The 19,456-nt window shown below is 42.9% G+C and overlaps 1 protein-coding gene across 4 annotated transcripts in view; it reads left to right on the top strand.

Annotated features, from left to right (window-relative positions):
• Nucleotides 1-19,456, top strand: part of GABRA5 (gamma-aminobutyric acid type A receptor subunit alpha5) — an 81,009-nt gene that overhangs the window by 16,855 nt on the left and 44,698 nt on the right. The gene's annotated exons all lie outside the window — the stretch shown is intronic.

Raw genomic sequence — 19,456 nt, 5'->3', positions numbered from 1 at the left:
GGTGCGGGGGCAGGGGGCAGGTGCGGGGGCAGGCGCGGCAGGTGCGGGGCAGGTGCGGGGCAGGTGCGGGGCAGGTGCGGGGGCAGGTGCGGCAGATGCGGGGGCAGGCGCGGCAGGTGCGGGGCAGGTGCGGGGCAGGTGCGGCAGGTGCGGGGCAGGTGCGGGGCAGGTGCGGGGCAGGTGCGGCAGGTGCGGGGCAGGTGCGGGGGCAGGTGCGGGGGCAGGTGCGGCTGCCCATCCTGCGGCGAGAGCGGCGCCACGGAGCTGTTCCGACGGCAGGTCTGAGACGGCAGCGCGTGTGTGCTGGGGGCTCCCCGTTGCCATTTGCCCACACCAGCGCTCTTGGACGTTCTTTTCCTGGGCTGCCACAGGTCCGTGGCCGTTTGTTGTTCGGACTCGTTTATTCGGTTCAAGCTCAAGAGCATCTTTGGAACCATGGCGCAGATAATGTCAGACAGGGAAAAATTATTATATAAAAAACATCTAAGGAGGACAGGGCGTGGTGGCTCATGCCTGTACACCTGTAATCCCAACACCCTGGGAGGCTGAGGTGGGAGGATTGCTTGAGGCCAGAAGTTCGAGATTAGCCTGGGCAATATAGTGAGACCCTGTTTCTAAAAAAAAAAAAAAAATCGCCCAGGCAAGGAGGCATGCACCTGTGGTCCTAGCTACTTGGGAGGCTGAGGTGGGAGGATCGCCTGAGGCCAAGAGTTTGAGGTTGCAGTGAGCCATGATTGTACCACTGTGCTCCAGCCTGGGTGACAGAGATCCTGTCTCGAAAAAAGAAAAAGAAAAAAAAAGGAATTTTTTCTTTTCTTTTGTTGCAATTGTGTAGCCTTTGAAAGTTTTAAAAGCCCATTTCTCACATGCTTGGATAACATTCCAATGTTGAGGTTATGTTTTAGTGTTTATAATTTAAATGGACTGTTAGTCATTTTTAAAATTTTGAATTATTCATTGCCTTGGGTAAATCAATAAATTGATCAATGAGAAAGGCTCCTTTAGAGTTTTTCAAAGTTTCCAAAGTGAGTCTACGGAAGTAGGCTTCAGAAAATATATATATATATTTTTTGAGACGGAGTCTCGCTCTGTGGCCCAGGCTGGAGTGAGTGGCGCGATCTCGGCTCACTGCAAGCTCCGCCTCCCGGGTTCCCGCCATTCTCCTGCCTCAGCCTCCCGAGTAGCTGGGACTACAGGCGCCCGCCACCTCGCCCGGCTAGTTTTTTGTATCTTTTAGTAGAGACGGGATTACACCGTGTTAGCCAGGATGGTCTCGATCTCCTGACTTCGTGATCTGCCCGCCTCGGCCTCCCAAAGTGCTGGGATTACAGGCTTGAGCCACCGCGCCTGGCCCAGAAAATATTTTTTAAATTGAAAAAAACAGCATTAAAGTCAAGTTAAAAAAAGGAAGCACATTCCTTTTGTGTAGGTATTGGAATTTCTCTATCTTGCTACAATTTTTCGCAGTAAACTTTATATTTAAAAGTGTAATCATAGTAGAAACTAATATTGATGCTTTCGTCTTTGGAGGATCTGTGTTTCCTAGTATATGCTCTGGTGAATGCTCTGACACACTGTGTCCTGTTGATTAAAGGGGAATAAAATCAAGCTTTTAAGGAACTAAAGTTAATTTTGTTCAGAGGTCTTAGAGGGGACTGCAGCCTGAGGCCTGTAGCCTGGGAGCCGCCCTTTGGAGAGGGTTTACCAGGGGCTCCTCGCAGTGTTTCATCCTGTTGCTGTGCACGGGTGGTGGATGATCAGCCTGTGCAACATCTCATCACAGCTTGGGTGCAAGGGCACATCTGGTTATGGTTTGCAGAGGCATAATCACTAACCCCCTCAGACCTTACTTCTGTGTAGGAAAAGGCAAGGACTGGTGCTTTTATCTTGTAAAGAGTGTAATGACTCAGGCAAGAGATGTGGGGGCTGTGTGCTCTATCCTGTTTGGGCTTCAAGGGTCTTTCTGGAGACACAATCAGGGGCTTTGTGAAATGATGCTGGCAGGTGGAAATGAGCAAAGGTGACTTCTCTCACATTTGTTGCCTCGTCTCACAGTTCTAAATCTATTTGGCAGCAGGACTGTCCTGGTAACAGCCCGATAAGGAGCTGTGATGAGGGAGCCTAGAGCACACATCTTGGCATTTTGTCTTTCCTTGCATTGATCTTCAACGTGTTTGCCCAAAGATGGAGATGTGAGTTTTGAGCATCAGTGTCCTTGGACATCTCCTTGTTGATGTAGAGAGGTTTGTTGAAAAGCTGAGAAATGTTGCAAGCGTTGAGAATAAGTCCTTAGCCATCAGTCCATGGAAAAAGGAAGGGTTTGGAGAGAAGCGAGTGTAGTCTTAGCCCTGTGTGTAGACAGCAGGTGTGGAGACAGAGGCCAAGGTGTTGGAGGATGTCTGAGAGTTCACGCAGGGCTGGGAGGAATGCTGGATTTGGTTACTATGGGGATGCCTGTGTTCTGATCATGGAATGAAAATACACTCCCGGTCCTCATCGGACTAGTGCTCTTGATTCTCATCCTAATTAAATCTAAATCAAATCTTTGGATCCAAAGCCTGAAAGGTGTATCACAAGATATGCAGTTTGTTGTTGTTGTTGTTGTTGTTGTTCTTGTTTTTGAGATGGAGTCTCACTGTGTCACCCAGGCTGGAGTGCAATGGTGCGATCTTGGCTCACTGCAACCTCCGCCTCCCAGGTTCAAGCAAGTCTCCTGCCTCAGCCTCCCAAGTAGCTGGGGTTACAGGTGTGCGCCACCATGACTGGCTAATTTTTGTATTTTTAGTAGGGAGGAGGTTTCACTACATTGGCCAGGCTGGTCTTGAACTCCTGACCTCAGGTGATCCACTGGCCTCGGCCTCCCAAAGTGCTGGGATCACAGGCGTGAGCCACCGTGCCCAGCCAAGGTATGAAGTTTTAATTCTAGGAGACAATGGGACACACTCTCTCCTCTGAAACATTGTTGCCTGAATGGGATGGGGAGTTAGTGTCATTCCTTACAAGGGGGAGAGGCAGGAAGGGGGCCTCATACTGAGTCTGTATAGCAGGCAACTTCACAGACACAGCGTCCTTCAGCCCTCAGACAGCCCTGCCAGCCAGGTGACACTGTGACCATAATGAACAGGGAAAGTAAGGCTTAGGGGTGTTTGATAACCAGCCCAGGATCACACAGCCAGTGAGGAGGTCACAGGAATTTCAGCTCAGGTCTGAGCAGCGTTCTTGTCTAATCCACCACATCTGAAAATTCGAGGGACACAGCATCATTAGATCAAGAGTGGTTTTTTGGGAGTGTCATGCCCAGAAGGGAGCCAAGGAGAGGTGAGAACCAGAGCGACTTGCCAGTGGTAATTAGTGGCTGTTTGTGCGGAGGAAGAGTCTGCTAATGAGCTGCAAGGTTGATAATGAGTTTTCTTTTTCAGTCATATACAACATTTGGAAAGTGGAAATAGTTCCACTTCCAAGTGTTATGAATTTTAATATGATAGAGCTCTAGCTAGAATGCCACAGCAGTTTTACCCATGGATTTTGCAAAGCTGGTGAAACGGCTATGCAAACTACTGGTGAACTAGGAATCACTAAACCACTAGTTAGAATGCCACAGCAGTTTTACCCATGGATTTCGCAAAGCTGGTGAAACGGCTATGCAAACTACTGGTGAACTAGGAATCACTAAACTACTAGCTAGAATGCCACAGCAGTTTTACCCATGGATTTCGCAAAGCTGGTGAAACGGCTGTGCAAACAACTGGTGAACTAGGAATCACTAAACCACTAGCTAGAATGCCACAGCAGTTTTACCCATGGATTTCAAAGCTGGTGAAACGGCTGTGCAAACTACTGGTGAACTAGGAATCACTAAACCACGAATCACCCCATGGTCGAGCACTTCAGTGCCAGGGCCCTTCTGGTCGGGAAGACGCCACACTGTCAAGTCATGGAAAGCCGACGGTATACTTTGATCCAGTCATGCCCACATAGTATCCATCTCAAGGAAATAATTAGGACTACGGAATAAGATTTATGCACAAAGGTGTCTACTATATTACTTATGATACCAAACATCGGAAGAAATATGAAAATTTGGTTAATTTTTCAAATAAAAATGTATCTTTAATTTTTTTCAGATGTTGGACCTAAGTAAAAAGACAAAATATGAAAGTGGAGAACAAACTAGGTTCCCATGAGGCCATTTATTTATTTATTTATTTATTTATTTTTGAGACGGAGTTTTGCTGTCATCCAGGCTGGAGTGCAGTGGCGTGATCTCGGCTCACTGCAGCCTCCACCTCCTGAGTTCAAGTGATTCTCCTGCCTCAGCCTCCCAAGTAGCTGGGATTACAGGTGCTTGCCACCATGCCCAGCTGATTTTTGTATTTTTAAAGTAGAGACAGAGTTTCACCATATTGGCCAGGCTGATCTTGAACTCCTAACCTCAGGTGATTCACCCACCTCAGACTCCTAAAGTGCTGGGATTACAGGTGTAAGCCACCATGCCCAGCTCCCATGATGCCCTTTTAACCTGAGACAAACATCTAGAAATGTTTGCAGGAGTTCAGTTACCATTTTCTTAAAATTGACTCCATACAGGTTATTGTACTTAAATACAATTGCTTTTAAAAAATTCCCTTTTATTTTTAGTTGACCCATAAGAATTGTACATTTAGATGAAATACAGACCGATACATGTATTCAGTGTATAATGATCAAATCAGGGTGATTAGCATATCCATCACCTCAAACATGTACCATTTCTTTGTGTTGTAAACATTCAAAATCCTCTCCCTCTCTTCTACCTTCTTGCAAATATACAATAAATTATGGTTAACCATATTGAATAAGATTTTTAAATGGGAAATCCCTGCCATGCTTCAGAATTCCTTTAAATTAGTATTCAGAGATACGCACAATTGAGTAAACTGGAATTCTTTACAAAAGAGATTCGAAAGAGGCTGAGGGAATGTATGCTGTTTGCTCCCCAAATGTCTGGCAGGGAGGGAGCCTGAGGCATTTTTCTGGAACTTATCCATGATATTGGCTCTGAAGAACTTCCTACCACGAGTGGGTCATGCATTCACTGAATTTTACCAGTGAAATTCAGCAGCTTCTCAGAATCAGCCCAAAGACAGCAGCAAACATCTCCTATTGCATCCTCTAGAGGCTGCCTATAAAGTACTGAACAATTTCTTTGAGGACCATCTTTCAGCAAATGGAATGAGCCATTTTACAGAGCCATGCCCAGAGTTAGGCTTCCAGCATTAGGCAGGGCAGTCAGATCACTCCAAGGAAGCGCAGAGCAGTTCCTCCCCACCACACCTTCCTCTGTAGGGCTGGAGAAGTTAGGGAGCTGAACCCCGTGACTGGCCTGAGGTCATCTAGGGTCCAGATGGATGACCGTCCCTTAATTATTTTCTTGGGTGAGGGGAGGTAGAACTTCTGGTTGTCATTGTGTAGCAGCAGGTCCCTAGTCCCCCCCAGATAAGTGCCTGAAGTACAGGGTGGCCACCTGTCTCAGACCACACCAGATCTGACCATACATACACCACTATGTAAGTTATAAAGAGCATATAGAGATAATAACCAAGTGAGTTGGGAGGCAGTGGCTCCCTTTCAGCTCCCGTCTTCCCACACCTTCTGAAAGTGCCAACTCATGTGAGAACACACAGTGAGGGTCACCTTAGGGAATGTCCCCCTGGTCTTTGGGCCCGTGGCAGGAGAGCAAGTCCCCTCCGTAGGCTCTTGTGACTGCAACAGGCAAGGAGGGAGTCCCTAGAAGGCTAGCTCTGTCTGCACCACGTGGTTCTGCCTGTCTCAGAGAACCTGGCCGCTGCTCCACCCAAGCTCACTTGCCCGTGCCTGTTTAATAGAAAGATCTGGGCAAACATTGTAGCGTGTTGACAGTTTTACCATTGTAGTAGAATACGCTGCACCAAGTAAAACAACACTAGACAGTCGTGCACTGAATACCACGCTGCATCATCTCTTTTGCACACTATGCTGCTTTTACTTTAAGGAAGACATATTTTTATGATTGCTTACACTCCATTTAGATTTTCCCCATGAATGGAAACCACTGCTTAATTCATGAATTGGGGAAATATGTAGTGAAAAGATTGTGGACTTTGGAGTTAGGCTGACTTAAATTCAGGTCCTGATTGTCATTTAGTAGTCATGAGTCCTTGGCAATTATATTTTAATCTCCTAGAGCCACTGTCTTTTTTTTTTTTTTTTTTGATTGGTTGGTTTTGGTTTTTTCTCTTTTCCAGTGCAGTATAGCCAGCTGCGGGGTCTGTTTCGTTCTTATTTGAAAACGGCTAGTAAATATACATATTCCTTGAATGGCCTCTTGGGGGCAGCATTGTCACATTTTTGCTTCATGATTGGTATCAAAGAGCATATAGGTAAATATCAAATAGCATAATAGGTAACTTGGATACATATATATCTGGAAGTTTTGAACTAGACACTGAGATGTGTTTGTATATATATACAAGCATGCATAGCTATACATTGTCAAGTTCAAAGCTTCTTTCATGAAACCAGATGTATTGGCTGACTTGCAATTTTTAAGGTAACACATTTTATATGGACAAGAATCAAAATATGATTTAAAAATTTGTAAAACATAGAAAATTACAAAGTGTGGAATATGGTTATGATAACACCAAGACCAAAGAGAATTAATTTTGGTGTGTATCATGTTTATATGTCTCTGCATATAGACATACATGAATACATATGTGTATGCCTGTGTATGCGCACATAGTCTCCTGTAGTTTTTGAGTGGCCTCATTCACTGAAAACTTTTGTGAATAGCTTTACAACTTAAAATACGCAGCATTGAAAAAACATTTTCCCATGTCATTAAACATTGTTATGAAACTTTGTGTTATAGCACATCCCATCATGTGGTTATACTGTGTTTATATGATTTCTGTAAAAAATTCATGATACATCTATTTTTTTTCTCTGTGATAACATTCTGATCCAAGCACCTACATATATCCTTTGAACAAATCCCAGGAATTGGACAAAACATAAATTTTTGATATTAATACAAATTTTCAAACTGTTCTCTAGAAAAATAGTACCAGTTTCACTTCCATGAACAGTGACAGTAGAGACCATGTAGTACTTCCTCTCTGGCACCTTATATATAAAAATGAAAATGAAGTTTCCGCCTGTTTTGCTACATGAGATCCAATTAGCCAGTCCATTAAAAACCATACATAACATTTACTCATCTCAAGATTTGTAGTCACTTCAATTTTTTTTTTTTTGCTTTGGGACATGCACAGTGCTCCCTTGCTCAGACTTAATTTGGAATGAGCCTTGTTCCCAAGATTGGAGCTACGGAGCCTGCCTGGGACACCACTGTCCTTTCCTCTGTCTAGTCCCGCTGAGCTCCCCGTAGGCACACACCCACACCCTCCCTCATGTCCTCAGGCACTGAAGACAGAGAGTTTGCAGCAGCCTGCTGTGGAGGCAGGCAGTGGGGCCAGGGGGTGGCACGTTGGGCACACTGCCTTTGACTTCCCAGCTGAAGTTCTGTGTTCCCTGCAGAGCGTCTTTTGGACATATATGTCTCAATCATGTATGACATATGTATGACACACATGTCTTCTGTGTCATTCCATATATTCCATGTCATTCCAGCACTGGGCATTCGGGAGGAACTTATGTGTGCTTGTGAATGAATGAACCATAATGGAATGAATGACATCTCCTTTTCCTATATGAGGCCATCTCACCACCCAGACCCTAGTATGAGGGACTTGGAAAGAGATCCAGAGAATGTCTGGTTCACAGACGTGTTCTGTGCTTAGGTTTTTGCCACTTTAATAAAGAGTCAGATTTATTTTTGCTAAAATTGTACTTGCAGCATACAAATAAGGACATTTCAACACACATTTCTTGCATATTTGGTTTGAAAACGTGACCAGACACACTCTGGGCCTGTTGAGAAGGCCATCAGTCTGCAGCCGCTGCAGGCAGTTCCGTCTGGCCAGGCCATGCTTTGGACTGTCGGGCACACATCTCACACAGGACCACATCACCCTTTGCAAATGGACCATCTCCAGCACATATTTGCTTTCTTAGGTCCTGACCCCACAAAGGCTGCAGACATCCTCGTCCTAGTGGGAGAGGAACCTCAACTTCAGAAATATAAACCCATTTAAACTGCGTAACACCTTAACATTTGGTAGTATGTGTATCCCCCTTCACAGATGAGATAAACGAAACAGGTAAAATGAACACATGGTAATTAACCCATTGATAACGTCCAAATGCCAAACCTCCTGGCCTCTCCCTATTTTCCTAGATATTTTCATAGATAGAATATACATCAAGCCTGCAACAGGAAGCTGTGCGCGCTATTCAGCCACGGGGATTGAAAATAACGTCCACGAGGTGGCGCCGTGGCCTCGTGCATCGCGGGGAAGACAGGCAGGAGGGCGTTCTAGAGCCCCGTTAAAGCCCCGGATTCCCGGAAGCACGTCCCGGGAAGACAAAGTGCTGCGCGTCTGCAGCGTGTTCCCGAGCTGCTTGGCGGGTCCGCGCGGCCTTGAGGTTGCTCAGAGCCAGGGAGCCCGCGCTCAGCCCCAGGTCCTCCCTAGTGTGCAGCCAGCCTGCACCTCCACTACGCTTCCGGACCCCAGAGCCCCGAGTCCGGGCCGCAGCGCTGCCGCAGGCATCCCTCCCGTCCCGGCCAGCGGGGAAAGGTGAGCCCGGTGACCCGCTCTACTCGTTTCTTCTGACGGCGGTCCCCGCAGCAGGCCGAAGCTGCTGGTCTCATCTCCTGCACGCTCTCCGTTTGGCCTTGGGCTCAAATGCCCCATAAACGCCGGCCAAGCGCCCCGGGTGGTGGAAAATTCGGAGCAGCCGCCGCCTGGCAGGAGTGAAGCTGATGCAACTGGGATTTCCATGTTTACCCTGAGAGCAGTTAGGCGTTTGCCCCGTGCTGCTGGAGAAGGGAGATTTGGCAGAGGCCTCCGGGCCCAACGTGGTTCCCGGTTGGCCCGGAATCCGGCGTTGCTGTGGTCTTCCCTCCTATAATTTGTGCTGTCTGAAGCGGTGACTAGACGTTTATCACCCTTTAAAATTAAGGTCGAAAAACATGAATAATCCGGGTTCCCCGTCGTGCCAGCCACATTGCCCGCAGTGGGTAGCCGGCTGTGAACGGTGGCTTCCGCGCTGGCGGGCAGTGTGGACAGCGCAGTCGGCTACCCAGCCCCGGGAAAATGCAGCCCCGTGGCAGCCCCAGGCGCCCTTAGAACCGGGCCCTGCCCAGCCCGCGCCCCGGGGCCCCGCAGTGGAGGCCGCCTTCCCCCGGCGCGCACGTGACCTGCGAGTCCGCGGACACAGGGAGGATTTAAAAGATTTCGAGGCACGTTAGAGCATGTATACTACAATCTTTTAACGGAGGCGATTTTTCTAGAGCTTTTTAGAAGTTTGAATGAGTCCCAGCTACTCAGGGGGCTGAGGCAGGAGCATCGATTGAACCCGGGAGGCAGAGCTTGCCGTGAGCCGAGATGACGCCCCTGCACTCCAGGCTGGGCGACACAGCGAGGCTCCATCTCAAAAAAAAAAAAAAAATATATATATATATATGAAAAGAGTTTTTCACAGCATCCAGGCCAGAGATATTCATGTAGCCCCTTTTGACCATGCTGGGTACAGCCTCCCTGAGAGCTGGACCAGCCTCCCCCTGCCTCCATGCACAATGGCCCGGATCCCCTTCCACCCTTCCCTGCACCCTGTGGTCGCACATTCTTCCTCCGGGTTATCAGTGCCCTTTGCTCCCACGCTTCAGTCATTCCCCAGCCTCAAGTAGTCCTGGAACCAGGCACCCTCTGACCACTCCTTTGCCCTACATCATACAGAGTTTTCAATGATTTGGAATGTTTTTTCTTCCTTTTTAAGGGCTCTGAAGTATCTTTGTGTCAGTGTGTTCATGTTGTCTCCAAAGAAACAAACATTTATTGGTGTCTCTGCAAGGTAGCCAAAAATAGCTTTTCAGGCCGGGCGCGGTGGCTCACGCCTGTAATCCCGGTGCTTTGGGAGGCCGAGGCGGGCGGATCACGAGGTCAGGAGATCGAGACCATCCTGGCTAACGCGGTGAAACCCTGTCTCTACTAAAAATACAGAAAACTAGCCGGGCGTGGTGGTGGGCGCCTGTAGTCCCAGCTACTTGGGGAGGCTGAGGCAGGAGAATGGCGGGAACCCAGGAGGCAGAGCTTGCAGTGAGCTGAGATCGCACCACTGCACTCCAGCCTGGGTGACAGAGCGAGACTCAGTCTCAAAAAAAAAAACAAAAAAACGAAAAAATAGCTTTATAAAAGAGGTGTATGAAATAGGACATAATTTCTCTCAGAAATTCAAATGTTTTAACCCTGCTTTAAAATCTCGCTGACCAGCAATCATGATTTAAGTAATTGGAATAGATTTCCTCATGGTCTGTGTCAGTCTCTCTCTCCCATCATATGTCAGATTTGTCAGGCCGGAAACCCAGTGGGTTTTAATTAATTAAATGAAAATTAATTGGATATGACTATGGACTGAATTCTGTTGCTTCCAATTTTTTTTTTCCAGGGGAAGAACAAGTAATGTTTACTAGAAATAAACAATCACAAGACTTTCTCCATCTTTTAATTTAACCAGGTCCATGTGTTAGGCAATTACTACTTTGCAATAATTTTTATTATTTCAATTTATAGTACTCCAAAATAGGAGTTGGTAGGTCTGTTTTTACAATGAGAACTGCTAGTGTGATTATACACACTGGCCTAAAGATGTTGAGAGAGTATATGAAGGAAAAAAGAAATTGCTGTAGTAATGAGTGTGAATTAAACATTAGAAGGACACTAATGTACCACCTGGTTAACTCAGTCATCACCAAGTTGGCCAAAGGTGATACAGCAAGTACTTCTATCACTGTTCCATTCCCTCAGGTGATTTATTTTTCTGTATGTTTTCAAAAAGTTTTGTTATGTGAATTTAAGCAGTGTAAATTAATATGTAGAGAAAAAAATCTCTACACCTGAGAGATGTAGAGGTGTAGATTTTTACATCTCTAGATGTAAACACATTTACAACACACCCCTTATGACAGCACCTACTGACAGAGAGTTCCCTTCACTGCCATTATCATAGCGAATACATGAGCATGAATTTTAACCAGCCAAAGCAGCTACGTGACATGCCTTTGTTGCTTCCAGATTCTTAAGTCCTAACCTCTCAGTTGTCAGAATGTGACTGCATTTGGAGATGGGGTTTGAAAGAGGTAATTAATGAATTTGAGGTCATTAGGAAGGGCCCTTATCCAATATGATCAGATTCTTATACGATGAGGAGAAGATTAGGACACAGGCACACACAGAAGGAAGACCACGCGAGGACACAGGGAGAGGACGGCCATCTGCAAGCCAAGCACAGAGGCCTCAGAAGGAACCATCCCTGCCGACACCTTGATCTCAGATTTCTGCCTCCAGAATGTGGGAAAATACATCTGTAGGTTAAGCCACCCAGCCTGTGGTACTTTGTAATGGCAGCCCCAGCAGAGTACTACAGAAGCAATGAGAAGCTCCAGTGCTGTGCAAAGGAAGAGCCCTGACTCGGCGGATCTGCTGCACCAGCTTCACCCTCAAGGTGTCAGTCCATTTCTTTACAAACTCAACAGGAGTACAAGTTCCTCCTTCATAACTCTTAAAGTTTCAAGAGTCAAATGTCTTTCAATCTTAAAGAGGGTGGAACAAGATACCTCTCGTTACTTTCCCTGTTACACGTCAGCTCCTCCATCACAAGTCTCTGATTCTTTGCTGCACTGACTTAAAAGAAGTAGACCAGTCAACATCACTTGTCAAACATCCCGTGTCCCGGGGATGCAACTGGCCCACCGGGAAGCTTTTTAGTGCCCATTTTATCACACTGTTTTCTAAAAAAAATGCATCTCTTCCAAGATCATGACACTTGGGCACTGGTAACCCTGAGCTCAATAATTTAAACGATGGCAAGAACAACCTGAAACCTTTCCTCATTCACAGAAACTCCAGATGGTCCCAGAATATTTGCCTGGCCACTTAGGGGGAATGAGAAACTGACATAAAACGAGTTGCCATGGTAGAAAATAGAGCATTTTTAGATGTTCAGTGGAAAGAAGAGATTTAGGGTCAGATCACTTTAATAGAAATTGAGAAGAACGCTACTGATTGGCAGATAGGTGGAAAATTGCTGTCAAGTCTCCAAGTATGGAAAAACGAATCCTCTGCTCAGTGATTCAAGGCCCATGGGAAACTTAACCCAAATATTTGCACAGTGGAGGATGCTGTACAGCTGTGCTGGTGAGGCTACCCTCAGGTGGGCTTCTGAGTGTCACTTTATACATCAAATATCTATCCACCCACCCATACGCTTCAACAAGCACCCTTTCTCTCCACTCCCCAGAGGGGGATGTGGTGCCATCATTTGAAAGAGTCTGGGTTGTTAAAACAAAGTGCTTAAATGGCATTAAAAATATCAGCTCAGGCCGGGCGCGGTGGCTCATGTCTGTAATCCCAGCACTTTGGGAGGCCGAGGCAGGTGGATCATGAGGTCAGGAGTTCGAGACCATCCTGGCTAACGTGGTGAAACCCCGTCTCTACTAAAATTACAAAAAATTAGCCGGGCGTGGTGTCGTGCACCTGTAGTCCCAGCTACTTGGGAAGCTGAGGCAGGAGAATGGCGTGAACCCAGGAGGCGGAGCGGAGCTTGCAGTGAGCCGAGATTGTGCCACTGCACTCCAGCCTGGGCGACAGAGCGAGACTCCGTCTCAAAAAAAAAAAAAAAAAATCAGCTCAAATTATTCATTCATTGTCAGAGGCATTCAGAATTGTGGAAGAGGAGATCCAGGGATTGAAAGCTGCAACACCTGTAGGGTGGAAGACTGGCACCTGTGGGCAGGGACCCTGTGGGCCTTCACATCCCCAGTCACCATTCCCTCTGACCTGCCTGTAAGCCCAACAAGCTATGGGCTTTCTCGTTTCCATTTCATTTACCCAATCTTTACTTCCTTTTTTCAGTTACCTTTGGGCTTAGTGTGCTCTTTTATTTTTCTAGTTCCTTAATGTGTAAAGTTCAGTTATCAGTTGAAATCTTTTTTCTTTTTTAATGTAGGCATTCAGAGCTATAAATTTGACTCCAAGCACTGCTTTTGCTAGTCCCATAAGTATTGATAACTTGGGTTTTTGTTTTCATTTATCTAAACATTTTTTTCTTTTTTTAGGGACAGGGTGCCATCATAGCTCACTGCAGCCTAAACTCCTGGGCTCAAGTGATCCTCCCACCTCAGCCTTCCAAGTAGTTAGGCACATGCCACCATGCCCAGCTAATTTATTTTTATTTTTGTAGAGACAGGGTCTTCCTATATTGCCCAGGCTTGTTAGGAACTGCTGGTTTCAAGCAATTCTCCTGCCTTGGCTTCTTAAAGTGCTGGGATTACAGGTGTGAGCCACCATTCCCGGCCTCAAAAGTTTTTAAATTTCTCTTATAATGTATTCTTTGACCCATTTGTTATTTAGAAATGTGTTTAATTTCCACGTATTTGTGAATGTTTCAATTTTCCTTCTGTTATTGATTTCTAGTTTCATTACATTTGGTCAGAAGAGATACTTTGTATGATTTTAGATTTTTTAAGTATGAGATTTGTTTTGTAGTTGAACAGATTGTCTATCCTGGGCATGCTCCCTGTGCGCTTGAGAAGAATGTGTATTCTGCTTTTGTTGGATGGAGTGTTCTATATATGCCTGTTAAGTCCAGTTTGTTTATAGTATAGCCAAAATATTCTTGTCAATGTTCTCTCTAGATATTCTACTCATTATTGAAAATGGGATATTGAGGTCTCCAACTGATATTGCAGAATAGTGTATTTTTATTTGAAGTCTGTTAGTTTTGTCTGATATATTTTTGAGTTTCCATTTTGAGTTTCATATATGTTTATAATTTCTCTATATTTTATGAATAGAGCCACTTTTTATCATGTCATATCTTTGTCTTTTGCAACAAATTTTGTCTTAAAGTTCTCTTTGGTTTTGATTTCAATGGAATGCCTTCTTCATCCTTTCACTTTTGACTTTTTTATGGTTTGGAACTAAAATGAGTCTCTTGTACATGATAAAGAATTATTTTATATATCTATATTGATTCTGCCAATACCTGCCTTTTAATTGAAGTATTTAGTCCATTTACATTTAATATAATTGCTGAAAGGAAGGACTTTCTACCTTTTTCCTATTTGCTTTCTATATTTCTTATTCATTTCTTGTTCTACAATTCTTCCATTTCTTCCTTCTTTTTTGTTTGTTTTTTTTTAGTGTATGACTTTAATTTTCATCTAATTTTTTACTGATATTTTAAAATTTTTCACTTAGTACTTATCCTGCAGAATAAAATTAGCATCTAAATTTATAACAATATAGTTTGGGCTAAAACCAACTTAGTTTCAGTCATATATAAAAAACTTTGCTCCAATAGCTCTGTCCTCCCATTGTTATTGTCATAAATTGCATCTTTTCACATAGTTTGTATAACATAGATTTATAATTGTATATTAACGTAGATTTACAATTATTATTTTACACATTTGTATTTTTAAAATCATATTGGATAAAAATGGGTTACCAATCAAAAATATCATCACACTGATTTTATATTTACCTATGTCATTACCGTTACTGCTGTTCTTGATACGGTTTTGAGTTATCCTCTTGTGTCCTTTTATCTCTGCCTAAAGGATTCCTTTGGCATTTATTATATGGCAAGTCTTATAGCAACAAACTCCCTCAGTTTTTAAAGAATGTATTTTTTAAAACATTTCATTTTTGGAGCAGTTTTAGGTTTACAGACAAATTAAGAATATGGTACAGAGATTTTCCATAAACCCCTGTCCCCACACATGCATAGCTTCCCTCCTTACACATCCCCAACCAGAGTGGCACATATGTTACAATTGATGAACCTAAATTGACACATCATTATTGCCCAAAGTCCATACTTTACATTAGGGTTCACTCTTGGTGGTGTACGTTCTGTGTGTTCAGACAAAATTATAATGACATGTACTCACCGTTATGATATCACGGAGTATTTTTGCTGCTCTAAACATTGTCTGTGCTCCGCTTATTTTTATCCCTCCCTCCCCTGAGCCCCTGACAACTACTGACCTTTTTTACTCTTTTTTAGTTTTGCCTTTTCCCAGAATGTCAAATAGTTAGAATCATATCGTGTGTCATATTTTCAAACTGGCTCACTTCACTTAGTAAAATGCATTTAAGTTTCCTTGGCATAACTCTGTATTATTTGCATATACTATAGTTTATCCATTCATCTATGGAAGGACATCTTGATTGCTTCTGAGTTTTGGTAGTTATGAATAAGGCTGGTATAAACATTCTTGTGAAGGCTTTTGTGTAGACATAAGTTTTCAATTTCTTTGGGTAAATACCAAGAGCACAATTGCTGGATCATACAGTACGGGTTTGTTTAGTTTTGTAAGAAGTTGCCAAGCTGCCTTCCAAAGTGGCTGAGACAATTTGCATTCACGTCAGCAGTTAATGAGCAAGCTTCTCTTGCTCCACATCCTCTCCAGTGTTTGCTATTGGCAGTGTTCTGGATTTTGGCCATTTTAGTAGATGTGTAGTGATATCTCAATGTTGCTTTAATTTGTATTTTTCTGATGACATCTGTCTTGGAGCATCTTTTCATATGCTTATTTGTCATCTGTATCTTTTTTAGTAAGATGTTTGTTATGGTCTTTTATCATTTTTTAATTGGGTTATTTGTTTTCTTATGATTGAGTTTTATGAGTTCTTTGAATATTTTGGATAACAGCCCTTTGTCATATATGCCTTCTGCAAATATTTTCTCCTACTGTGTGACTTGTCTTTTCATTCTTTTCACAGTGTCTGTCACAGAACAGAAATGTTTAATTTTAATGAAGTTCGACTTATGAATTCTTACTTTCACAGATTGTGCCTTTGGTATCTCATCTAAAAAGTCATTACCAATCCCAAAGTCATTTAGATTTTCTCTTGTGTTATAGGAGTTTTATAGTTTTGCATTTACCATTTAGATCTGTGATCCTTTTGAATTAATTCTTGTGAAGCGTGTAAGGTTAGTGTCTAGATTCATCTTTATACACGTGCATGCATGCCCATTTGGTCCAGCACTTGTTGAAAAGACTGTCTTGTCTTCAGTGTATGGTCTTTTGCTCCTTTGTCAAATATCAGTTGACTGTATTTTTGGGTGTCTATTTCTGGACTCTTTTCTCTTCTATTTATCTGGTTGTCTATTCTTTCACCACTTCTACATTGTTTTGATTACTATAGCTTTTTAAGTCTTGAATTGGGTGGTGTCGGTCCTCTGACTTTGTTCTTTTCCCTCAATATCATTATGGCTGTTCTGGATCTTTTGCCTCTCCATATCAATATTAGAATCAGTTTGTTAATATCCACAAAACAACGTGCTTGAATTTTGATTGGCATTGCATAGCGTCTGTAGATCGAGTTGAGAGGAAGTGAAATCTTGACAATATTGAGTCTTCCTATGAATGAACATGGAATTTCTCTCTATTTAGTTCTTTAATTTATTTATCAGAGTTTTCTTGTTTTTCTCCTAAATATTATATACCAATTTTGTTAGATTTATACCTAAAGATTTCACTTTGGGGTGCTAATGTAAGTTGTATTGTGTCTTTAAAATTTCATTTATTCATTGCTGATAGATAATAAAATAATCGACTTACATACATTGACCTTGTATCTGCAAGCTTACTCTATTCATGTATTAGTTCCAGGACTTTTCTGTTGTTGATTTTTTCAGATTTTCTTTTTTTCTTTCCTTTCTTTTTTTTTTTTTTTTTTTTTTTTTTTGAGACGGAGTCTCGCTCTGTCGCCTAGGCTGGAGTGCAGTGGGGAGATCTCGGCTCACTGCAACCTCCACCTCCCGGGTTGACGCCATTCTCCTGCCTCAGCCTCCCGAGTAGCTAGTAGCTGGGACTACACCCAGCTAATTTTTTGTATTTTTAGTAGAGATGAGGTTTCACTGTGTTAGCCAGAATGGTCTCGATCTCCTGACCTTGTGAGCCGCCCCCCTTGCCTCCGAAAGTGCTGGGATTACAGGCGTGAGCCAATGCACCCGACCCTCTTTCAGATTTTCCACATAGACGAGCATGTCATCTGTGCTCAAGGGCAATTTTGTTTCTTTTTTTCTTTAATCTATATAACTTTTACTTCCTTTACTTGTCTTATTACATTAGCTAGAACTTTCAGTATGATGTGGAAAGGGTAGTGAGAGTAGACATCCTTGCCTTGTTCCTGATCTTAGTGAGAAAGCTTTTAATTCCTCACTATTATGATGTTAGCTGTAGGTTTATGGTAGATTTAAAAAAAATCAAGTTGAGGAAGTCCCCCTATGTTCCCAGTTTACTGAAAGTTTGTATCATGAACACGTATTAGATTTTTGTTAAATGCTTTTTCTGCATCTATTAATATGAACATGTGATTCTTCTTGTTTAGTCTGTTGATGTAATGGATTAATTGATTTTTGTTTTTTTAAAACCTTCATATGAGGTTCAGGGGTACATGTGCAGGTTTGTTGTATAGATAAACTGTGTCACAGTGGTTTGTTTACATATTATTTTGTCACCCTGGTATTAAGCCTAGTAGCCAACAGTTGTTTTTCCTGATCCTCTCCCTCATCCCACCCTTCACCCTCAAGTAGGCCCCAGTGTCTGCTGTTCCCCTCATTGCATCCATGTGTTCTCATCATTTAGCTCCCACTTATAAGTGAGAACATGAACATGTGGTATTTGATTTTCTGTTGCTGCGTCAGTTTGCTAAGGATAATGGCCTCCAGCTCCATCCATGTCCCCACAGAGGACATGATCTTCTTTTTGTCACTGCATAGTATTCCATGGTGTATATGTACCACATTTTCTTCATCCATTCTAACTTTGATGGGCATTTAGGTTGGTTCCATGTCTTTATATTGTGAATCATGCTGTAATGAATGTAAGTGTGCATGTGTCTTTATAATAGACTGGTGTATATTCCTCTGAGTATATACTCAGTAACAGAATTGCTGGGTCAATTATATTTCTGCCTCTAGGTCTTTGAGGAATTGCCCCACTGCTTTACACAATGGTTGAACTAATTTACACTCCCACCAACAGTGTATCAGCATGCCCCTTTCTCCACAACCTCACCAGCATCTGTTATTTTTTGACCTTTTAGTAATAGCCATTTGACTGGTGTGAGAGGGCATCTCATTGTGGTTTTGATTTGCATTTCTCTAATGATCAGTGATATTTAGCTTTTTTTTCATATACTCGTTGGTAACATGTATGTCTTCTTTTGAAAAGTGTCTGTTCACATACTTTGTCCACTTTTTAACAGGACGTTTTGTTTTTTTTCTTGTAAATTTGTTTAAGTTCCTTATAGACTCTGGATATTAGACTTTTGTCAGATGCATATTAGACTTTTGCAGATATTTTCTCCCATTCTGTAGGTTGTCTGCCTGCTCTGTTGATAGTTCCCTTTGCTGTACAGAAGCTCTTTAGTTTAATTAGATCCCATTTGTTCATTTTTGCTTTTTGTTGCAATTGCTTTTGGTGTCTTTGTCATGAAATCATTGCCAATTCCTATGTCTAGAATGGTATTGCCTAGGTTGTCTTCTAGGGTTTTTAGATGGTTGTAGGTGTGTGGCCTTATTTCTGGGCTCTCTGTTCTGTTCCATTGATCTATGCATCTATTTTTGTATCAGTACCATGCTGTTTTGGTTACTGTACATCTGTAGTATAGTTTGAAGTTTGGTAGTATGATGTCTCCTGCTTTGTTCTTTTTGCTTAGTATTGCCTTGGCTATTCAGGCTCTTTTTTGATTCCATATGAGTTTTAAAATAGTTTTTCTAGTGCTGTGAAGAATGTCATTGGTTGGTTGATAGGAAATAGTGTTGAATCTGTAAACTGCTTTCAGCAGTATGGCCATTTTAGTGATATCGATTTTTCCTATCCATGAGTGTGGAATGTTTTTCCATTTGTTTGTATTGTTTCTTATGTCTTTCAGCAGTGTTGTGTAGTTTTCATTGTAGAGATCTTTCACCTCCTGGGTGAGCTGTATTCCTAGGTATTTCATTTTTTTTGTGGTAATCATGAATGGGATTACATTCCTGATTTGGCTCTTGGTGTGACTGTTCCTGATGTATAGGAAGGCTACTGATTTTTTATGTTGATTTTGTATCCTGAAACTTTGTTAAAGTTATTTATCAGCTGAAGGTGCTTTGGGCTGAGACTATGGGGTTTTCTAGATGTAGGATCATGTCATCTGCAAACAGGGATAGTTTGACTTCCTCTCTTCCTATTAGGATGTCCTTTATTTCTTTCCCTTGCCTGATTGCTCTGGCCAGGACTTCCAGTATTATATTGAAT

Source organism: Macaca thibetana, chromosome 7 (assembly GCF_024542745.1).
Source record: "Macaca thibetana thibetana isolate TM-01 chromosome 7, ASM2454274v1, whole genome shotgun sequence".
Lineage (NCBI taxonomy): Eukaryota > Metazoa > Chordata > Mammalia > Primates > Cercopithecidae > Macaca > Macaca thibetana.
Note: the sequence above shows the minus strand (reverse complement) of the source record. Positions and strands in the feature narration are given on the sequence as shown.